The following is a 25,475-nucleotide window of genomic DNA, read 5'->3' as shown; positions in this document are numbered from 1 at the left end:
ATAAATATCTGAGATCAGGACCCTCATAGAAGTACCTGCAATTCACAGTTGTTCAAATACCGTAGGCATGGAGACCCGTGGGGTCAGTCTTATCTTTTAAGGCTGACACTGAAAGCAAGTAGATATTTTCATAATAGCCACAATGCCATTTATGCCAGCCAAGGTGTCCTTAAGACAGCAACAGTGCCACAATACCAGGCATTATGTCTCTATTCCAGCCCCTCATTGCCAGATTTTTAAAAATTTTGATTGGGAATTTTAAATGTGTGTTTGTAATTTAGCAGTTTATGTGTCTTCAATTTACAAGGGAAAATACAGGACTCTTAGGGTACTTTCACATGGCGGAATTTGGTTTCCGCTGTGTAAACATCCACGCGGCATCCCGCTCCGGATTAGGCCCAAATGAATGGGCGTAAACAGGAGTGTGTCTGAGCTGCAGATGCCATGACTGATTGAGCCTCGGAATTTTTTTTTCCGCTACCAGCCGTTTTAGCAGGCGGATTTTGAGGCGGATTTCGTGTGAAAATCCGCTGCCAAAAAAGCTCTGTGTGAACATACCCTAAGGGCTAGTTCACACGGAGTCCGCCTAAAAATCTGCCTGCCAAAACAACTCCCATTGACTTCAATGGGAGCCACTTGCTTCTTTTTTCTAGCTAGTAGTGTAAAAAAGAAGTGTGATGACCTATCTTGCCGCGGATTCCGCGGTGCGAGACTTCCTCCTGATTAGGCCCATTTTCCTAATCCGGAACTGAATGCCGCGACGGGATGCTCTTTGCACTGCATCGGCATTCCATCGCGGCTAGCTGCACCTTATGTTAACACGTGGAATCCTTTTTCCGCCATGTGAACATACCCTAAAATAAGCGTCATTCTTCATGTAAAAGCTTGCTCCACCATTTCCTGTTCTCTTATCCTGAATGGCAATGTGTACACACCTTAGATAAGTTGTCATCTATAACTGTGTCTGTATTGTATCATAATCACTTCATATTCCTATTGAAATAATACTCCTCATAAGATTTCTAAGGGGAATATGGAATAAATAACTAGGGAGCAGGTAAGATACGGTATATAGTAAAGAGCACGAATACATAATTGTGAAGTATTGACATGCAGGTGAATACATTCATAGACACCTCAACAGATGTAAATTATCATAAGCACATCTCACATCTCTGAATGTTGTAAGACTATATGCAGACTCTTAGGGGAGTAACTGGAGTTTATCATACTGATCTTTATGTTAGAAGGGGAAACTAGTTAATTTGAAGGGAATGAATGGGGGTTTTAGTTCAAAAATGGACAACAGGGGGTTATGTAATACCACAATGTAAAATAATACTGTGCCATAAGAATTTGTCAGGTTTATAGAAGTTAATATTTTCCATGTGGTACTGTATCTACTGAGTGACATTCCCATTTTATCATTTCTTTCTTCAAATTCTTCTTAGTTCTGCTATTATAACAGTTTCTAAAATTTGGAACCGGATCAATTGAATTTCTACATTTATAGGAATAATTACCTCCTATATCTTCCTCCCCCTTGTAGCTTCTTCTGACACACTTAAAACTTTGCTTCCACTCCCTTTATTTGAATGCCTTGTATTATCTTTAGATTATTTATTGATTTTTCTTAGATGTACCATTACATATAGAGTAGTAAAGGACCTAGTAGTGGATTTAGAGGAATAGATAGATCGCACAGGTATGGAGGTAGCAAACATTATAAGATTCTAATTCTAAATAATGTATTGGATAGAGTGGGATGAATCTGGATAGGCATGGTTGAGGAGACTGTAGTGTAGAATATAAGGATGTTGAAAGGAGACTGCATCTCCAGTAGCCACTAAAATACAGTTTGCTATATGGCTGTCAATGTTGTATTATTAAGATGTTTTATAACTCAAAAAATGTGGTACAGCTACACTAATTTTGTTGCTTGCATAATGCTATAGATGTGTCCTTTCTCAACTTGTATGACGTGCACAAAAGATGACCAGCTTGAAATAAAAGTAAACTTTGTTAGGGTGGGTTCACACTACTGTTATTTAATGTCTGTTGCTGTCATCCCACAGGATGACAGCAATGGACATTAAACGATAGATGCAGACAAAGACCCCTTTGTCTGGTGTTCATCTGCATTCACCTCCTAGTAAGGCTGCGTTCACACGGAGTAACACGTGTCAGAGTGAGCACAGTAAAACTCAATGGGAGGCTTTTTTACCTATTGCTTTCAATGTGATATGCGCATAAGACCGAACCCATTGAAGTCAATGGGATTCTGTTTTACTGTGCTCACTCTGACACGCGTTTGCGTGTCAGAATTAGCAGTGCGTTACTCCGTGTGAACGCAGCCTAAGACACATGATGGAAGTTTACTTCTGTCACGTTTTTCCCTTTTCTGATGGAAGAAAAAGTTGTGCTTGCAGGACTTTTTTTTCCATTGCAAAATTAAACTAACATGAGAAAAGGAAGCATTCATTATTTTCTTTACATTATAGCCAATGGGAACAAACGCATGTCCATCACTCTGCTACCATTAATGTCAGTTGCTCTCATCCTATGAGGGATGAGAGCAATGGGCTGTAACAATGGCAGTGTGAACATACCGTTACTTACTTTTAGATATTGTTCTGCAAATCTTTTTTTTTTGAGTGGTCAGACTCCCATTGCTCAGCAATCTATGGATTCATGATAAATATTTTTTGGCATAACCCTTTTAAAATATGGGAGTACCTAAAAATGAATATTAACAGTTAAATTTTTTTAATTTACTTTTCATATAGGAAAGACACAGACCAAAGAATATATGAAGAGAAATCTTCTTTAACTGTATGATCTTAGAAATGTCACAGCTGCAATTTTTGATATGATGTAACAAAATATTGCCCCACAAGACTGGGAGAAAACTACTTAGCAAACTCTCCATCTCCCTTTTCAGTGTTGATTGCATTATTATGGCGTCATGGTTGAGTTGGAAGGAAGAAGCATTTGCTGAATGCTAAACAATACTCACAAAGCAGCATTTGCAGGGTAGCATGTCTGTTCCAGTGAGGAGACTATTTGAGGCCAGGTAAAGTGTTAGCTCCACTGATCTGTTTCCCAACATTGTTTTGAAAAATGTGATCACGGTTCATGCATATAAATATATCGACAAATATGGATTCATCTATATTGCCGTGTTTATGAATGTACTTATCCTTTCTGTTAGCATTTTTATGTCTTATATTTTAACTAGAATGTGTTCCATGTTCTGTTCACTGCAGCATACAAAACCCAGTTACTTTATATCTTGCCAAAGGATTAAATTGGTCATCTGGGGTTTGTCTAAATGTAGGCAAAGGTATAAAATAACCATTACTTATCTATTAAATCCCCTGCATTTCCAACACCGTTGCTCTGTCAGTCCTTTCTAGTGCAGTGATGACATCACATATATTATTCACATAAATGTAGTAGCCAATCACTACCCTCAGCCATGACACTTCCATGTGACCACTGTGAATGATGTACTGTACATGATATTATCCTGGGCAACTCTATTAAATGTAACCTTGTAGAAGGTCTAGATCACTAACATCAATCAAACTTAAGTTTTTCTTTCATAAAACATCACAATTTGATTTAATTACATTAATTTTCTATTAAATAGTATTTTCAGAGATAATAATTTTAACAAAGCCTTCGTGATTTGCATATCTGATACATAATCAAGCTTTTATTATGTATATTAGTGGAATCATACCACCCATGTTGCAAGATTGTAGATGCATGTCAAGGTATATTCTACTCCAATATAATGCATACATACTGTTCAAAAATCACTCAAACAAACTTTCCCTGGATAACCTCAGCCTGTAATTGGTTCCTTTGTATTGCACTGTATAAAATCATTTTTATTTCTTCATAAATTCAAAAATAAAACAGTTTAATACTGCCTACTCCAATAGAATTCTCAATAAATAGGATAATGTCATAAGTCTGACATTTGCTATTCCTTAAATTGGCATCAATGTTGTTCTATGTAAAAATATCACAATCTAAACCATATGATACCTTATTACAGTTATCGCTCACTTTCACCACAATTAGAGTTCTTCCAGGTAGGCTGAATTAAGAAACAGAACAGGAATTTGGAGAACTAATAGTATACTGTAGACAACAACATTTCAGGCTTCTCCCCAATTCGGCACAGGAGTTGCTGGGGCTTCCAGCCTGGAGTCTGCACACCTGGCATTCCTCTTCTTTACTTTTACTGTTTGCAGGTATGATAGGTCATTCCTTTTCTTTTACTGCCCCCTTATGTTCTCTTCCCTCTTATGTTCCCATCCTGATCGCACATCCTTTGCCATTACCGTTTCCCTTCTAAATGTAGACTTTGTTCATTTTGTGCGTAATCCTTATCAGTTTGAGGTTTATATTAAGGTTACAGTTTATTTTATTTTGTTTGTTACTCTTCCCTACAAACTTCTTTGTGGACTTAATTCTGTCCATATAACTGTACCTACAGTCACTCACTAGAGACTCATTGTTTTAGCACTGACATTCATCGGCTTTCTTAAGAAGTATTATTTCACAGTAGCTGCCACACTTTTATTGGAAGCTTGGACCTATGTGTTGTCACTTTTTTGTTTGGTTCAAAGAATTGAAAATCAGTAAACTTAAAAAACATTATATCACTTCACTCACATCAGAACTGTCTTTAGTTGTTCTGTTCTATTATAAGCGCACTGGATATTTAAAATGAGAGACACCAAAAAGATCCAATTGTCTATATTGTGGTCCATTGGGCTTCCATTGCGGCATACGTAATTTGTGTCACTTTTTAATGTGACAATTCTCCTAATCGGGCCTCAAACACAGATGTGAGTTTGGCCTTAGTTATTAACCATAAAGTATGGTTGAAGGGAGTGTCCACTCATTATAGCCAGTTTGTCTACTAGTATAATCTTGACATAATCTTAAATAAATATAATTTTGTCTTCTAGTAATTATTCCCACTAAATTATCAAGTGAGATCCATTGAAACTGTACAGTATCTACTAAATCAGCACAGTGGTCCTGGATTGATAAGGTTGACAGCATAAAACATTAGTTATGATGCTATTCAGGTATTCCACAGCTTACTTAAATTGTGATCAGTGTTGCCATGGAGCTTTTTATATGGTACTATGAAATGTAACGTCTGATTTTTTACTAACTGCTTGAAAGGTGGGGTTCTAACCTCTCGGACCACCAGCTATCACAAAACTGGTTTCCCCCAAGTGCCTTATGTGTCTAACAGAGAGATAGTCAGAATTCTGTATTCACTGTTAGCCTAACAGTCATTATAGCATTTTAGCAGTTGCATAGAAGTAAATGGATTGGTGCACCATTGCTCCATTCAAGCAGGGCACTGAAGAAGCCTCATTCTCCTGACTTCTGCTGATTTCAGTGGTTGGGAATTTCCTCTTTAAGGCCAGGGCCCCACGTTCCAAAAACACTGCATTCTACATTACCTGCAAAACAGATGGGATTCTAGGTAATTCCATCCACACATCACACAAAACAAATTTACAGCAGAAAGAGTACTTTTTCAAAAACACTTGCATTTTTTAACATTGGAGAATGTGAATTATGCCTGAGGAAAACGCTGGCATTTGGCAGGTATAATAGAATCAGAAAGTCTGCTGTGCAAAACGCTGCAGAAAAAAACGCAATGTGTTTCCGCCCTGGTCTTTTCCGCAGCGTTTTTTGGCTGTGGCTCGCTAGCCTTAGCCTTTGGAAACATATAATGATTTTCCATAGGGTGTTTCACAGAAAGGCTGCGGTTTTCAGAGTAACATGGTGGCTCAGTGGTTAGCACTGCAGCCTTGCAGCTCTGGAGTCCTGAGTTTGAATCCCACCAGAAGCTTGTATGTTCTCCCCATGTTTGCGTGAATTTCCTCCCATTCTACAAAGACATACTTAAAATGAAAAATAAAAATGTACATTGTGATCCCTACATTTGAAAAAAAAAAAAAGTCTGCAGTTTTTCTTTGTGGACTTTCTGCGCCGATCTTTCTATATCAATTATGATATGCTGTGATTTTCCATAAGCTTCTGGTTTCCAGAAACTGTAACTGGACAGTAGTGACACTGTTTCCAATATTGAATGGCTAAGGAAGGATATAAGCAGGTCAATATAGCATTTAGAGAAAATAGCCACCTAGAGGAATCATATGTATAATTTAATGAAACCGGTCACTCCATCAGTATGTGGGTTTTGTGCACTTTTCAGCCTTCTGTTTCTATGAAGTGATATGAAATCAGGTCAAAGCCCACCACTCATGCTCTATTGTATTAGTGGAATTCTGCGATATATAATGCATTTAGGGGATACCAGTTAGAGATGAGAAGAGAAGCTTACAACGGAAAAGTAGAGATGAGCACAAACAACTTGCACTGGCACATTATGCTGCATCCTTTATACATCCATACTGCTAGACCTCACATTCTCCCTTCTATTCATAAATATACATGCCAATATAATGTACATGTATGTATATACATGTATAATCTCCCATTTATTTTCTTCACAGTATAATTCTGAAAGACAGGGGCTTCTGAATAATTCATTACCCCCTCACTGCTTCTGCATACAATCCTGGTTTATAGTGAGGGCCGTGTCCAATGCATTTGTGAGTAGATCTCGACCCAATTGAATTTCAATCATTTTTTTTAACTTAGGTTTAAGAAGGCTGGGTTTGGGAGTGGGGAGGGGGGGGGGGGCTGGTGTCCGTTGTGGGTGAAAGGCCTGATTATGCAGCAGATTTCCCTTTACTGGCTTTGTGAATATGTTTTTCATTTGCCTCTTCTGTCATGAGGCCAGAATGGACATTATTATGATACAGTGACACTATTCAGCACTGCTTAAAGAGAGACATAATTCTTTTTTAGCGTCATGTGGATCAGCACTTAGTTCATGTATTAGCAGGTGGACTAGCTATCATTTTAAATACAGCATTTTTTTGTAGGCTGTTAGCTTACTGATACCTGATAAAATTGTATCTGTTATGGATTATTTTATTGGTTCAACTTCTAACAAGCAATATGTGATGAATCGAAGCATGTGCTCCAAAAAGTATCAGCATGGAGATGGCAGTGTATCAGTTAATCAGAACTTTCATCCAGGCCAACTTTGGGTCCATGTATGTGATCCATCAGAACTTAACAACCCCTGGTATAAGTATTCCGTATTCTGCTGATGGTACCTGAAAGGGAATTGGGAAAATAAAACTTCATTACAGTCCTTTTGGCTTATTATTATTATTAGTCAGAGTGATGAATGCATTGTATTAGGGAATTGCTTAAACTTTCCTAATATAATATTTAAAGTGGCTCTAAAGTGGATGAGGTAAAAGTACTTTGGAAGGAATAGAAGCAAGGAGTTCAGTGGAAAGATTTCTTTACAGTCTCTAACTGTGGGAATATTTACAGTGTTTAGTTCTTGCCGTGTCGGGATTTACAGATGGCATTTAAACCTAAATTCAGGTGATGTCTAGCACAGAAGTGGCAAGGAGGAGAGGGCATCTATGACTAGCTAGAGTGGCTTTGAGGGGGTGAATAACAACAGGCAGGATGAGGTAATAGGACTCAAAGACATAAAACAGTCTAACGATCTGGCTGCCAAAATCAGTTTTCTTGAGATGGCAATAGAGGAGGGGGCAGAGGAAGAGCAGGATGAGACGCAGTGAGAGAGAGACAGAGAGCACCTTTTGGAAAAAGATTTAATCTGATTAGTCTCTAAGTGAATGGAGAAAGCGAAAGGAATTAAATAGCGATGAAAGGGCCTGGAGGGGGAGCCCAGGCTGCTATTGTGCTTTGTGAAGTGGAGACCCTGATATCTCACGCCAAATTAGGTCACATTAATCTGCACAACATTAAAACCCATCTAAGGAAATCAGTGTGTTTTTGTTGGCCCTACTGACCTACTAGTCTCAGCAGGCTTCTACAAGACAGTGTAAACACAAGGCAGGTTGTTGACCACCAAGGAGTAGGTTTGTGTATCTTGGTGCAGATCAGTAGTCAAACGTTAATTGACCAATAGTCTGCATCCCAGAACTTTTTGTTGCTGCTCTAATAACAGCTGCCTCAGTAGATTTGGCCATGCACATACAGCATATATATAGCTTCATTTTCTACACTATACAGTACTTTGCAGTTAATTAGTAGACTGTATTGTAATGGTTGGCGGCATGTGATGTGGTGTGTGGGAAGCAGTTGATTCATTTTATTTGGTGGATTTCAGTTCTTGATTAGAAGAGTAGAAAGCCTTGAATGGAGCTCTTCAGGAAGGTCTTGAAACGATTCCAGTATCGATCTTGACACAGACAAGAGTACCCTTACAGTAATGAGCCTGACCAACAGCATCATCAGAGTATAGACCTGGCATCATGCATGGCTATAGAGACTTTTAACATATGGGTGTATACAAATTCAGGAGCAAAGCGCACTGAAATATATGCTAGATCAGCACTTGACTGGTGACTCATTGAGTCTTATGGAAACGAGATATATATATATATATATATATATATATATATATATATATATATATATATATATTAACCACTCATATTAAAAGGGCCGAGATAAGTGCAAGGATGTATTTAATGCGTATATCTAAATGATGGTACTGTCTAAATTGACTTTATCAGTAAGAGAAGAAGCATATACCATCAATGTCACAGGTGTGTGCTCCAAATTAAACAATCTGTGCATTTGCACAATATGTAATATATCATCAGCGAATTTATATCCAAATGCAATATTGCTTGCTAGTTGACCTATATCTTGAGTAAACACTTTGGGACACCTTGCAAATATAAATATATGTGTTTTGATTGACACAATGTAGCATTTTATTGTTTCTCAGACTGCTAGGGCCCAGCGGCTGAAACTATGAGACAGGCTAGCTTTTTGTTTTCATATTTTATGTGTCATGGTTGGTGCACTATGCTATTTTATATGCTGTAGATAACTTAGTAACAATGCTTGAGCGCAGTTAATTCTTTTTTCATTTTCTACTTATCAAAAGGTGGCAGGTTAACATCTAGTATCTTTGTGTGTTTTTTGTGCAGTGAGACAATTTTTTTTAAAATCTTTTCAAAAGAACATACCTGAAGAAATAAAGAGTTTTGCAACAGAATACAAAAATGAATACACTTGTTATTTTGTCTTGTTGGTTCACCATAGTTACAAGGAATAAAACGTGGAGCTGTTACTTTTAACAACCAATAAGACACCACATCTTATTTCTTATAAGACCTCTTATTTCCCATCTAATTTATTGCATATCAACATAGCCGCATAATTTATATGAATCCAACAGGAAAAAATTGTGACTGTTCTCAGTAATACAGCTTTAACAGTTCTCTGCAGTTTAATTAATCTGCGACAATTTCCTGGCATAAAAAAAAAAATCACAAATCTTTTTAAGCTCTAGCTGCAAAATAAATTTGTGCCACCCATGCCACTTTCTTGAAAAAGGGGGTATGGCGAGTGCATTCTTGGGACCCATTTGGCCACCGCAGATTTCATATCACGTACAACATAAAACTGTCTTAAATGATGCTGATAATGTACGTCAGCTATGAGGTAGCATAGATTCCACTCTAGGCACAAGGCTTGGCAGAGGCACACCTTTTGTCAGCCTAGGGCTTATGAAGACTGGTGTTGAAAATTCCCCCATTGTCCTGTTAATTATTCCTTTGAGGATGCATTATCCTTTAGCCATGTATGCATCTCTGCTGCCATGTGGATGTATATGTCCTTCTTTGTGACATGTCTGAACTATGTCTTAGTATGTGCCTGTCATATTTGGATGCATGTCTTTCCATTATGTCTACATATTTGTTACCTGTGGCCCACAGGTTTCGGTTAAACCCCTGCTTACTTTACTACCTGTGACCATCGGCCTTTATTATTTGAATGTTCTGGTCCATTCTGTTAACAGTCCTGAATCCCTGTAAGTTTTTAGTATGTGCATTGTGTCTTACCTGATTTTAGCCTGTGTTCATGCTATGAATCTTCCCTATTTCTTTCCTTTTTTTTTTTGTAGATTGTGAGCCCCACATAGAGCTCACAATGTACATTTTTTTTCCCTATCAGTATGTCTTTGGAATACGTGATGGAAATCCATGCAAACACGGGGAGAACATACAAACTCCTTGTAGATGTTTTTTTTGCCCTTGGCGGGATTTGAACATCAGGACTCCAGCACTGCAAGGCTGCAGTGCTAACCACTGAGCCACTGTGTAGCCCCAAATCTTGCCTATTTCTTTGAAGTGATTCACCATGGCCCTGACCTACTTGGTTAGCTGATACTTTAAGGGGCTCTATCATTCTGAAAAGTCATTTTTTAGCTAAGCACATACTTACGTAGCCTTTAGAAAGGCTATTTCACACCTTTTGTATGTAAATTGGATCAGTAGTTTTTGAATAAGTCTCTTTTTTATTCATATGCTAATTAGCCTTCTCCATGTACTCCGGAAGTGTCTGTGATCACTGTCTGCTATTCTCTATGTGTATGAGAGCAGGGAGATGAGTCATCATCAGCAGACTCTCTGCACTCTCACAGAATAGCAGAGGGTGCACACAGACACTTCCGGAGTGCACGGTGGAGGCTAATTAGCATCTGAATGAAAACGGATTTATTCAAAAATGACAATGAGGCAATTTACATACAAAAGGTACATGTGGAATAGACTTTCTAAAGGCTATGCAAGTATGTGCATAGCTAAAAATGACTTTTCCCAATGATAGAGCCCCTTTAATTGGGAAGATCTCTGGAAGTAGAGGTCAGAGGTGACCTTAAGCCAAACTAACTCAGTAGCACATTAGCTCCACGATCTGCTATCCACAATGTTTCACAGAGCTCTTTTCAATAGTATATGAAGTGCCTCCAGATCCAAATTTTGAATAGTGTTGTTCTGTTCAACCTTCCTGCATGCAGCTCTGCCTTATACATGGAGCCTTATGTGCAGATAGAGCTTTGGTGAATTTACCTTCTGAATTGCATAGATAGCAGACATATATTTTATGATGTTAAATAATATGTAATGTCATCTAACATTTGGTGGGAGACACTTCCTCTAAATACTTTACAAAAAGTACTCTTTATACAAATGAATGGTCTCAGGAATATTCTGCACAGATTAAAGTACCCTATTCCACCATTAGAGAGAAATTTGCCTGGAGCCTATTGCCTCCTGGGCAGACATTACAATGAAAAGGAATGGGCTGACTGGGATCAAGCATAACTAGAATAGGCACCCATCTTCAAACCCAAAAATTTTTTTTAAAGACAATCTGTCAGCAGTAAATTGGTTTTAAACTTAACCACCATACCTTGTACAGGTAATTCTACAGTTTCCAGATATACTTATCTTATTCAGATTTATACTAGGCAGCCTCTAATAGAAGCACCTCAATTTAACAATGCATTGCGATGCATTAGCATTGCAGTGCATTGTATTAATGATCAGACCCCCTGAGGTTCAAGACCCCCTAGAGGTTCTAAAAATTACTTTAAAAAATAATTAAAAAAAAATCAAATTGTACTCCCTTTGCCTGGAAGGCTTATAGTAGAAAAACACATACACATGAGGTATCTTTGTGTCTGAAAAATGCCCAGCCTACAAACTTAAACGGGATGTCCACTTTCAGACCAATATTGAGATACTAATGTTATGGATTGTATAATAAAAAGTTGTACAATTTTCCAATATACTTTCTGTATCAGTTCCTCGTGGTTTTCTAGATTTCGGCTTGCTGTCATTCATTCTGTTACTTCTAGAGGATAAAACTCTACCATGGTCATGTGATTTACGGTCCATGGTCATGTGATTTACGGTCCATGGTCATGTGATGAGCACACAGGTGCCGCTCGTTATAATCACAGCACAATAATCGGACATCTGCCTGGTAATCGTCTGTACACCTGTGTCCTCATCACATGACCATGGACCGTAAATCACATGACCAAGGACTGCTTCTATCCACTAGAAGTAACAGAATGAATGACAACAAGCAGAGATCTAGAAAACCGTGAGGAATTCATACAGAAAGTATATTGGAAAACTGTATATCTTTTTATTGTACAAACAATAACATTTGTTTCTTAATATTGGTCTGAAAGTGGCCAACCCCTTCTAAAGAACTCTTTTCAGGGTGAGGAGCTTAGTGATAACTACTGTATAGTGTCATGCTAGGCTATATGCCATATGTTGCAAAAGAAAAAAATATTTCAGCACTCGAAAAATGTAATAATTTAATAAAACATAACTTTTAATGGAAAAATATACAAAAAAACACACACTGCCATGAGGAAGGGGCTTTGGCCCGAAACGCGTAGGCAACCAGATACCAGTCGTGTCTTGTGTCACTTGTCATTACATGTTGTAAGTGCGTCTTTTTATTACTTTTTTGGTTCTTGTGTTTTTTTTGTATTTTTTGTATATTTTTACATTAAAAGTTATGTTTTATTAAATTTTTACATATTTTGAGTACTGAAATAATTTTTTCTTTTGCAATAGTTCATTTGATCTATTCCGGGAGGTTTATTATTTCCGTGTACCGTGTTTTTTGTATATTTTTTTATTTTCAGTATTTTTGGTTGTGAGGCTTTTTTTTTTCTTCCTTTTTATATGCCATATGTGGCATAATTACCCAAATCCCTACAGATGGAAATATGAAAAAGGTACGAGTGTAAGTCTATGGGAGCTCAAGGAAATTATTTATTTTTTGCAATGTTTCATTTTTTTTTTTTTTTTTTTTTTTTGGGGGGGGCGTGAATTAAAAAAAAAAAAAAAAAAAACAACTAAATTTGGTATCGCCTTAATAGTACTGATCCACAGAATATAGGTGATGTGTCATCTGGCTTCACAATGAACCCCAGAAAAAACAATGCTTGTAAGAAAGTTCCATCCTATTCTGAATTTTCTTTCCAGCTTTCCAGTACATTGTATAGAATATTAAATGGTACCGTTACGAAGTACAATTTGTCCTGCAAAAATTAAAGGGGTTGTCCCATCACAAGGCTCCTATCTATACTGTTTGTTAATGTGAATGTAAGACTTTTCCTAAATACATTGCTTCAGCAAAACTGCTTTGTTTGGCCGCTATATCACTTTATTCATTTTTTTGGGACACATCCCTTGACTTATCTGGACATAAGTCAGGTGATGTATCTGCTGCTCTGAGGGGGGAGGGAGGAGGGGCTAAGTGCACGGGAACGAGCCTGGAGGGGGGGTAGTTTACCCTTTGGGGGGGAGGGGCCGCCAATGCAGACCGGCATCCGCTGTAATAGGGAGGCGGATGCCGGGGAGGGTTAGACGCCGGCACAGGTGCCTGCAACATATGCTTCTGCCGTGCATGAAGCCAGCAGCGGCAGGAGCGGAATAACAGCATCGCTTCTGCCGCTGCTGGCTTCATGCAGGGCAGAAGCATAGCGATGTTGCAGGCACAAGTGCCGGCGTCTGTGCATCTGTGCCGGCGTCTAACCCTCCCCGGCATCCGCCTCTCTATTATAGCAGATGCCGGGTTTGTATTCACATATGCACAGTCAGCGGCGAGATGCCGCTGGCCCTGCCTGCACACTCATAGACCAGTCTAGCCTTCACAATGTGAATACAGACCGGCACCCGCTGTAATAGAGAGAGGCGGATGTCGGGTCTGTATTCGCATTGTGAAGGCTAGACTGGTCTATGAGCGCGCACGCAGGGCCAGCGGCATCTCGCCACTTGGCTTTGCATATGTGATCCCGCCCACGAATGACGCAACAAAGCCGGGAGACAGAAGATTTTTCAACAACAAAGACTGGTGAGTATGCGACGTGGGAATACCCCTTTAAGCCCTCATATTGCTCTGTGAATAGAAAAAGTTATGACCTTTGGAAAGTGAGGAGTAAAAAATAAAAAACAAAAAATGGCTGTGGTGGGAAGGGGTTAAATATGGCTTTGTTTGTGAAGAAAACCCCTTTGAAAATCTTTGTGTCTTTTTGCAGAAAGGGTGAGAGGGAAATTTTGCTGCTACCAGCTGACTTATAGCCAAAAACAGCACAGGGGGGAGGAAGAATGAACATGGTTCTCTTAGGCTAGGTTCACATCTGCGCTGGGGTTTAAATCCAGGGGGGTCCTTTTGGGGTTACCTTAGGAAACCGGCAGACCCCATAGACTACAATGGGGTCCGTGTGGTTTCCGCTTGGAAAGGGCAAAAAAAAAACAGAAAGAGAAGCCATATTTAAACACCCGACATCCACCGTTCTATTACGGCAGATGTTGGGAAGGGGTTAATTTGAATTCTAACTTGAATATGTAAGTTTTCAGTTGACAAGCAAAGGTTTACATCTAGAAAAAATTTCCTTTGTATATAAATTGTTGCATTGTGCTAGTTGTAAATTACATTATTATTTATAGACTGGAGCTGACTTTACTTTTATGCAGGTTTTCACATGAATGATGCAGCACTATGCTGATAGTTATATCTCCAACTACTAACTGTTTGACTCTGATTTTTATACGGTTTCATAACGGGTGGAAATGGGCAGATACCAATGGGCAGATTTCGCAACGGGCGGATACCAGTTACGGATGTGAACGTAGTGTTAACTGAGATTCTTTTATACCAATGTGCTCTGCTGCTGTGCTGCATCCTGGGAGATTTATTGACTGGGGCATTTCTACATGTGATTACTGTATAGTGCCTCCCAGAAATGAAATAGGTAACATATATAAGAATTTCTGCAGGAAAGCTTGGAAGAAACCAGCAGAATTCTGTAAACAGCTCTGGAGTATTACTCTGCCACAGTGCAGCAATGAGTCAGAATAAGATTGGTAAGTGATCATACCTGTTGATCTTTATATACATATTCTTTATTTCCTGGGGATAGTGACTTGTATGTTAAGCAGCATAAAAGGACAAGTTCTTCATATGCAATACAGCTCACACAGGGCTTGGTGGTACTGTTCATGGCACGTACATAGACTCTAGGGAGGCACATAGAATTAACAGAAGTTTTGATCTAAGCAAGTTTATGACACGTGTATGATAGGACTGAAATGGGACGTAATTGAATGACGGATGAGCTTGCAGCAGCCACATTTCCAGGGAGTAATGAAAACTAGAACCGCTATTGACTAAAGGAGCTTAACAGGCAGCTTGGAACAGGGAGAGGATGAGCCAGCAATCAGCTGGGGAATATATCAATACGCAAAGTAATAGCTCAGTTATTATTATAACTCCGATAGAGCAGAGGATGGTAGCAGATACTCGGTATGAGCACAAAGGAAACACGGCATCCCGATGAGGGGATGCTGGGTTAAAAAATAGTTGTCAAATGATATTTGAAAATGCAATGTGCTGCAGATCTACAGATGTAAATATGTTGTCTTAAAATAACCTACCTAATGGATGAGGAATAACTGCTAGGTGCTTCTTTTTTCACTATGGTGGTCATCATTTTTGAGCAGATGACATGTATATTACAATATGCGATACCAAAATATAGCTCTTGAGAATAGTCAGTGTGGTACTAACAGCAGACTGGAGTAGACATCAATACTAGAAATGATAAGTCCAAGGAATGTAAGGTTGTAATTTGTCTAAATTTTTCTATACAACTGGTCCATTAGGATGTTTATTCTGTTGCTTGACCATCATTGTTTAAGCAGCGGGATAGAGTGATGCTTCTCAGTGAATTCATACATTGTTTTACATAAGCCAATATTCTAGACCCCTGTGAATGAGAGTAGGATAGAGTACCACCAACAGCCATAGTTCTCTGCTGGGAGCATGGTATTGGAGACTTTCAGAGGGGGGAAAACTCTTTGCAGGAGAATGGGTCCTGTAGAGAGTGCAGCGGCTCCTTTTGTCTTTGGAATGAGTATTTGTTTAAGGACAGACCCCCAGCAGCCTTTGAAGAATGATTACTTGATGTAATTCATCAATATGTATATAATGTTATCACATTTATGAAGTGGGTTGCACAACTGCAAGCCATTTGATTAGCATGATAGAGCCGTCTCTGCACCTGCTTTCCCTGCTGTTGGCAGAATAAAGGTAGATTGTATGAAATCTGTATCATCCTAATAGAGAGAGGGCAATTTTATGGCCATTAGCACATTGCAATAGCTGTTTCTTCTCCTCATTGGCAGGGCAGAATACAAGTACCATAAATAGCATCTACATCCAGTTGATGGCACCAGTGAAATTGGTACAGAAGTTTACTACCTATGCCTTCAGTCTTCCATCAATCAAGTTATACCCAGTGATAAAGAGGGTAGTTTTGGTAATAGGTATCGTCACAGGAGAGTCTAATAGTATTCTGGCAGTAGGATCATGTGTCTCTTATACACACATATATAAGGTCAAAACCTAACTCATCCTGATCGAGTTGTGGCCTTCCAAACCCCATCACTTTTTTTATTTTCCGTTCAAAGAGCTTTATGCGGGCTTAATGTTTGTGGGACAAATTGTTCTTTATAGTGGTAACATTTATTATTCTGTACAATGTACTGGAAAGCTGGAAGCACACTTAGAATGGGGTGGACTTGGAGAAAAAGTGCATTTGTACAACTTTCTTACAGGCTTCGTTTTTACGGCGTTCACTCTGCAGACAAAATGACATGTCACTTGTATTCTATGTTTTGCTTCGATTGCGGGGATACCAAATTTCTATCGTTTTATTTACATTTTAATCAAAAAATTTTTTTAACAAAAATCCAAATTTTTTCTTTAAGTCACCATATTGTGACACCTATACCTTTTTAATATATAGGTATAAGGTGTCTTTTTTTGCGGGACCACGTGTACTTTTTAGTTTTGGGGAATGTCTGTAGCTTTGATCACTTTTTATTTAAATTTTTATCAGCAGCGAAACAGCGAAAAAACTTTAGATTTTTTTCCTCTCTATGGCATTCACTGGAAAAATATTTTTATGTGTTTGTAGAACAAGCGTTTTTTGATACAGGGATATCTAATGTGTATGTGTTTCATGGTAATTTTTTACTTTTATATGTATTCTAGGGAAAGGGGGGTGATATACCGTCATACAAATGTATGCTAGACAATTATCCTGTATATCCTGACAATTCCAGAATCATAAAAATGAATATATATGTGTCCGTCAGTAAGTGTCCGGTTTTTTTTAACATTCAGGTCTATGGTCAACGGACATATACCGTCTGTCCATTTTTGTCCGCTATGATAGGTGTCCATTTTTTTTTTTTTTTTTAACGAACACCTTCTGAGCGGACACCAACGGTAATGTGAACCCTACCTTAGTAATCGCAGCACCATAAACACTGTAAATAATTTCAACTTATAAATACATATCCATACTTGATTGTGAGTTAGAATTAGTTTTTTTTTTTTTTTTGTAGATTGTGATCCCCATATAGGGGAAAACATACAAACTGCTTGCAGATGTTGTTCCTGGCAGGATTCAAACCCTGGACTCCAGCGCTGCAGGGCCTACCACTGAGCCACCGTGTTGCCACGAGTTAGAATTAGTATTTGTAGTGCATCAATGGATATACTAAAGGGCAACGGTGCTAGTACCGTCAATAATGCGTATATGTTATTGTAATAGTACTATTATTACATAGGTAATGAAATTTTACACAGTGAAAACAATATGTATATTCATTTAATTAATGAAAATAAATATATGTATGTATAATAATATCCAAATTCATATATAAATTAACATAGATAAGACAATATTCCACTATTCATATATGCATCTAGTATAAAAATTGCTTGCTTGTCTGTATATTGTGCAATAATAATCTATGACTCTAATAGCAAGTCACCAAAGGCCCTGGTTTGTCAGGGGGCTGTGAGGTGTAGGTCATTACACCAAATGTATAAAGTGTCCCCAGCAGGTGATCACACTGACCTAGATTGTAAGCCCTTGCGGGCAGGGCCCTCTACCCCACTTTGCCAGTCGTTCATTGTTAGTATTATATCTACCTTTATATTTTGTGTATTGTATGTAAACCCCCAAATGTAAAGCACCATGGAATTAATGATGCTATATAAATAAACAATAATAACAATAATAATACTGACCTAATCACCAACTGACCATCCGGATGGTTTTTGGGGACACCAGGCACCTGCAATGTAAGTATCGTGGGAACACGTATAAACCATGTAGTTGCGCACATGCACTTTTATACACAGACACAAATCAGCAGTTTAACTTGTGCTCTGTCATATGTGTAACTCACTGCCCTACAGGATATAGTTCAATAGATGTACACATTAAGGCTTACAAACAAGAAGTAATATAACCTAAGGGACTATTAGTGGCCGTATATGTAGCATCAATCTAAAGATATTATATATAAAGACACTAAAGTTATATCAGACAGGCTAAAGTGTTCTGTACTTACAAATCTAATCCAGTGATGGAAGGAAAAAACATAGATAGATGCGCTCTTTTTGGGGCGATATATATAAAAACAATGTGGTATAGCAGCCAAATCCTCCAATCTGAGCTGGAAGATTTAACTGCTCCCAAGGTCTAGGGATGTCTAAAATACAATGTATAGACGCAGTGGTCTGTGTGAGAGTTGCAATCTACCCTGGTGGACTGACTGGCAGCCAAGTCCGTTATGTTGTTGGTGTCAGTTACTGGTGCAAAACACTGGTACAGTGAAAAAAGCCAGGAGGCGCATTCCTCAAGTCACAAACACAGTAGTGTATATGTAGAAGCTTTTTTCAGTAGGATAATGCGTTTCGGGGTTTAGCGAGACAGAACACGCACCCCTTCATCAGATCTCAATGTAAAAGGGCTCAGCTTCCATGGAGAGCAGACCTTTTACAAATCTATTCAAATATAAAAGAAATATTGTTATACCAAAGATACAAAAAGACATATGTTTGATAATAAAGTGATATTAATTACAAAGAGCCTTTAGTGTAGTGTATATCAAATAACATGACTATTAAATCAATCATAATCATGTATTCACATTATATCATACAAAGGTGATTTACTGTGTATTATTCCATTATATTATTCCACTCTACCACAGTATGTTATTGAGCAAGAAAAGAAACTTGCTAGAAAGAAGTGCAAATTGAGATAAGATAGATATGAAGCATAAATATCTGATGTTGCGTTAAAATATTAGTTAGAAAAAATAATTAGAAAAATTAATTAGAAAAAACATTGTGCAATAAATAATGAGTAATAAAGTGAACAAAAATTATATTTAAAAAATATGTTTTAAATTAAATTTTTTTATTTATGTAAAGAATACTGCATAAAATAATATGACAAAACACAAGATGTGGCTAAGGGTGAACTAGTAAATCTGTCCAACTATAATACAAATCTGCTGTTCTTTAGAGATCCAATTCAATATTCCATTCCGATTATGGCAATGTAAATAGATATTTGGTGTTACTAGCATATAAATGGAGGTAAGCTGAAAATATATAAAATAAATGTATTTATATTGTTACTGGTCCTCATGCAAAGCAGCATGTGGTGACCATTCAATAAGAGATAGAAAACATGAATTATTTTGCAAAGGTTATAAAGTAGATATCATGTTTCCCCGAAAATAAGACAGTGTCTTATATTAAATGGTGGTCCTAAAGATATGCTATGTCTTATTTTCAGGGGGTGTCTTATCTTATTTTTGTGTGCTGCTGCCACCACTGCACTACGCTGAGAGTTGCTTGGTGTGCAAAGACTGTATGAAGAAAAACATTGCAGCCGGCTGAACGCTGTGTGTGGTGCTCCATATCTACAGGAAAGCGGGCTGCTGCCACTGCTGTGATACCGTACGTTGTATCCACTGTTCTTTCTGCTGTGGGATGAACTGGGAGAGTGGACCCCCCACCGCATACGATGCTTAGTGTATGCACAGCGGGCATCTCCCAGCTCATCCTACAGCAGCAGGAACAGTATATACAGTGTATTGCAGCGGTAGCAGCTGGCTTTCCTGTGTACACGGAACATCGCACACAGTGTTTAGCCGGCTGCAATGTTTTTTTGGGGATGTCTTACTTTCGGGGGGTGCGTTATATTAGGCAATTCAACAAAACCTCTGCTATGTCTTACTTTCGGGGGATGACTTATTTTCGGGGAAATAAACAAAATACATATTCCCAATATTCCCAAAAATAAAGCCCCATGTCATATTCAAGGGTGTATAAAGCTAGTGATTCAGAATGTGACTCAAACCCACCTCATGGATTTTTTTTAAAAACAAAATTAAAGTAAAATTTTTAAAATATAAAATACACAGGTGGGGATAAGAGATGGTTCATCCCAAAGATTGCAGTCAGTGTTGGTTGAGGCGTCAAAGGAAACATCCACCCCCTCTAGTTCCCAAGTGCACTTGATCAATTTCTCTTACCTGTAAGCAGAGCATTTTTGTTCTATGGAAGTCCTTGTAATGTTGAGCCACGTTTCATATTGAGTAACAAAGGATCATCTGATGTTTCAATGGCTTTTCTGATGTCCCATACATGATTGAGAATCTGTACCTTCAATTCATGAGAGGTCACTCCAAAATATAAATCAGCCTACAGGGGCACTCAAAGTAGAAAATTACTCCTGTGCTTCTGCAGTTCAGACTGCTATTGTTGGTTCTTTGTGAGTCCATAAATGTGTCCTTTTTGACCATGAATTTGCAGGCTGAGCATCCTCCGCAGGAAGAGAATCCCCATTTAGGGCCATTGTGTGAAATGACTATTTCTTTGTAATGTATCTTTTTGTCTGTGTTTGAACCCTACAAATTGTACAGCGCTGCGGAATATGTTGGCACTACGGTATATAAATACAATTTATTATTATTATTATTATTATTATTATTATTATTATTATTATTATTACTTTGTTTGAAAAAATATATTGGGATAGAAATGAAATATAGTGACTTCTGACCAAAATGCTTAGTTGATACTGTTTCTTTATTGGGTAATTTCAAATTCAAATCACTCTTGTTTCAATATCGACCAAAAATATTTGTAAATTCTTTTCATCTACTATAATAGTTAGTGATGAGTCTAATTTGTGAGGGTTTCGTATCCTGTCGCTTAAAAGTCAAGAGACTTTTGCGATTTCTAGCTTTAGCCCTTTTGTACCCATGTTCTATGCCACTATTGGAATAATCCATCAATTTATAATGCTGTCGGGTCTGCTGCCTGTTCCTCAAACTCAGAATCTATGTCATAGATATGCCTGGCTCGAATGAATTGTTTAGTGGAAATGGCTTTGATGACATGTTTAGGGAGTGCAGATGATGCATACAAAATTGAATTCACACTGGTTACTATGCAGTAAATTGTGAAATGTAGTCTACTCCTAGAATCATTCTTGATCTTGAAATCCAAGAAATCTAATTGTGTGATGTTATATATTAAATAGGACCTTTCATGACTTTGGGCACAGGCAGTTCTATATACTGCTGGAAAGCCAACAGTGCACTGAATTCAGTGCACTGTCGGCTTTCCCGATCTGTGCCCCTGGTAAAGAGCTAGCGGTGCTGGTACCGTAGCTCTTTACAGTCAGAAGGGAGTTTCTGGCAGTCTGTCAGGAACTTCCTTCTCCAAATGCCCTTCTGACTGAATTCAGCGCACTGTCGTCTTTCCAGCAGTTTATAGAACTGCCTGTGCCCAAAGTCATGAAAGATCCTCTTTAACTTGATGTTGAAAGAGTTGTCATTAAAATGTGCCATGAAGGTTTCCAACTGTACACTGCCAAACAAACAAAATATCATCACTAAAGTCATCACCCCAGCCCTAACTCATCTCTTCAACCTATCGCTAACCAATGGATCCTTGAGTTCCGCCTTCAAAAACGCCACAGTCACACCTATACTTAAGAAACCTTCCCTCAATCCGTCCTCTCCATCCAACTATCGCCCCATCTCACTGTTCCTGTACTCTTCAAAACTACTTGAGCAACACGTCCACTCAGAACTCTCCTCCTATCTCTCGTCCAACCTGCTCTTTGACAGACTACAGTCAGGCTTCAGACCCCATCACTCCACAGAAACTGCCCTAACCAAAGTCACTAATGACCTTCTAACCGCCAGAGCCAAGTGTCATTACTCTGTCCTCCTCTTCCTTGACTCTCCTCTGCCTTTGACACAGTCAAGCGCTCCCTCTTGTTAGAAACTCTTTCATTCCTTGGTATCTTAGACCGGGCCCTTTCCTGAATCTCCTAATACCTCACCGACTGCACATTCAGCATCTCCCACTCACATACCTTCTCCTCACATCGCCCTCTCTTCAATACCATTGCTACGCCGATGACACCCAAATATACATCTCTGGACCAGACATTACCTCTCTTTTGGCCAGAGTTCCAGACTGTTTAGCTGCTGCAGCTTCCTTTCTCTCTTCCCGCTTTCTCAAACTCAACATGGAGAAAACAGAGTTCATCGTCTTCACCCCGTACAGCCCCGTACCTGACCCATCTATCAAAATTAACGGAACCACACTTGCCCCTGTCCCACGGGTCAGATGCCTTGGGTTAACCCTGGAGCCCGACCTATCCTTCAAGTTGCACGTTCAAACCCTCAAACCTCCTGCCGCCTCCAACTGAAGAACATTCATCAAATCTGCTCCTTCCTCACCCCAGAAACTGCTTAGACGCTAGTCCATGCCCTCATTATTTCCCGCTTAGATTACTGCAACACCCTTCTCCATGGACTCCCAGCAAACACCCTCGCCCTCCTCTAGTCCACCTTAAACTGTGCTGCTCGCTTAATTCACCTCACCCCCCCCACGTTCTTCATCAGCTTCTCCCCTCTGTCAATCCCTTCACTGGCTACCCATTGCCCAGCAAAATGAGTTCAAGTTACCTACGTTAACATACAAAGCCATCCACAACCTGTCCCCTCCATATATCTCCGACCTAATCTCCTGCTACCTGCCCACAGGTAACCTCAGATCCTTAAAAGACCTCCTACTCTGCTCTGCTCTCATCCGCTTCTCACACAAACGTGTCCAAGATTTCCCCTGTGCATCCCCCATACTCTGGAACTCCTTACGAAGACACATAAGACTGACCCCACAATCACAGGCTTCAAAAAGGCCCTGAAGACTCACCTATTCAGGAAGGTCTACAACCCACAATAACACTTCTGTCACCACACCACCACCTGAACAGTCTCCCCCTCACCTTCTGTGTCTATCCCTATTCCCTCATAGATTGCAAGCCCTTGCGGGCAGGGCCCTCTATCCCACTGCGCCAGTCGGTCATTGTTAGTATTATATCTGTTTGTATATTTTGTGTACCATATGTAAACCCTCAAATGTAAAGCACCATGGAATTAATGGTGCTATATAAATAAATAATAATAATACTGATATTGCATCCAGGCCACCATTTACCCCCCCCCCCCCCTCCTATTGGGCTTGATGTTCGACCACCTCTCTCTCCCAGTACCCAAGGAAAAGGTTGGCATATGAGGGAACATATGTTGCCCCCATAGCCACACCCTGGGTCTGGTGAGAGAATCGGTCTGTAAACTCAAAAGAGTTGTGCGTTAATATATTTTCCAAAAGGTGTAGGATGTGTTCCATAAGCTGTTGATCCATTTCATTGTTCAAAAGGTAAAAACATACTGCTTGTAGTCCATGTTGTTGTGTAATCGATGTATGTAATGCTTCAACATCGGCCATCGCTAGAAACATGTCATCTTCCAAAAAAATGTTGGCAATGTGTTGAAGGGCTTATGTAGATCCCTGATAGAGGAAGTCAATGTAAACACAATTGGATTAACCCCTTAAGGACCGAGCCAATTTTTGTTTTTAGATATCTGTTTTTTCCTTCTCACCTTCCAAGAGCCATATTTTTTTTTCTGGTCCACAGTGATAACTGATGGCTTATTATTTGCAGGACAAATTGTACTTTGTAATGGAACCATTCAATATCCTGTACAATGTACTGGGAAGCTTGAAAAAAATTCAGAATGAGGTGAAATTGGAAAAAAAAAACCCCGCATTTTCAGCAATTTCATATAGGTTTCATTTTTATGGCATTCATTATGTTGTGAAAATGACATATTACTTTTATTCTGTGGGTCAGTACGATCACCATCATATGTACTTTTTGGAATAGTACGATTTTAGAGAACCAGTTCCAGTATCTCCTCCAATTGTTTTTTGAAGACCAAAGTTGGATTAGAATCAAGTTTCTTGTAGCATCTCTCATCATGAAGTTGTCTAAAGGCCTCTATTTCCTAAGCTGAAATCAGCCATACGATCACATTTCCGTCCTTATCTGCTAGTTTGAAAACCACGTGTTTCATCGCCTTCAATTCATTCAGGGCTAGAAGTTGATCATGTGTTAATTTGTTAAAACTTCTCTTATTAGGACTGGAGAGACCTGATTCACATATAGATTTTACAAAGATGTCTACATGTGGGTTTAAGTTTAAGAGCGGAAATGTGGTTTATCTTTTCTAAGCAGTGGAAAGAAATTTACTCATCTCATGTCCATGTTGTTCTAACAGCAATTCTTCTAAAACCTGGAGTGCCTCCAGTTCCTGGGCTGAGAAATGGGATAGAACATTCAATAGGCTTCCTGCTGTCATGACAACAGATCGCCAGCCACGGATCTTGTTCCGGGCGCTGTCGATATTCCCCAATATGGGGAAAATGGTGCCTTAGTCAAATCTGACAGGGGCCTTAATGCCCACAGAGCAGAGACTTGGCCGCTTATCATACTAAAGCAGGTATAAAACATGAGATGTGTTCAATTTGGCGTCATCTTTCTTTGTGGTCAGTTGCTCCTTGGATTCAGCAGGGTGTCTTCATCTAGGTGTAGCGTCTTCTACTTGGACTTGCCATATAATTTGATGAGTCATAATGATTTATGACTTCAGGCACCATCTTACATATATAGAAATTCAAACATAAACATGTAGTCCTTAATTCCAGCAATTTTAGGGCCTTCTATTTAATTTCCCAATGCTTTGTTTCAATTTCTGTCATCACTGGGTACTATCCCATGAAATTACACAGGGGAAACTGGTCTTCATTCAGCCCAGGAGCCATTGTTACCTAGTTGGAACATTCTGCAGCATCTCTATCAGGACAACCCTGAACAGAATAGTCAAAGAGAGTTGGAATTCCTGGAGCAAGCCAATGTTGTAGGACAAAAGTGCTCATGGCACCTTTTGATGAATGTTAGCCCATGGGACATCATAGGATATAAACTTCTTAGAGACAGGTTTTGCCATTTACCTGCTGCTGGTGCCGCACCAGCTTCCTGCCATACCTTTTTGTCTTAATGCGTTACCTGGGCTTATAATTCTTGCAGCAATGCACATCCGGAGCTGTTGGAAAACATATGGTTAGCAGTGAAGTAGCAGCTGCTTCTTTGGTTGCCTGGTCTGCTTGTGCATTCCCCACAGATTGTAGATCATCTTCTATGGCTACCTCTGCTGGTAGCTCAAGGATCTCCAATAAATTCTTCA

General features: G+C 39.0%; 1 protein-coding gene across 1 annotated transcript in view; it reads left to right on the top strand.

Annotated features, from left to right (window-relative positions):
- Positions 1-25,475, top strand: part of EFNA2 (ephrin A2) — a 191,436-nt gene that overhangs the window by 57,862 nt on the left and 108,099 nt on the right. The window lies entirely within an intron of this gene.

Source organism: Leptodactylus fuscus, chromosome 1, assembly GCF_031893055.1.
Source record: "Leptodactylus fuscus isolate aLepFus1 chromosome 1, aLepFus1.hap2, whole genome shotgun sequence".
NCBI classification, from domain to species: domain Eukaryota; kingdom Metazoa; phylum Chordata; class Amphibia; order Anura; family Leptodactylidae; genus Leptodactylus; species Leptodactylus fuscus.
The sequence above is the reverse complement of the archived record's forward strand: the minus strand, read 5'-3'. Positions and strand labels throughout refer to the sequence as shown.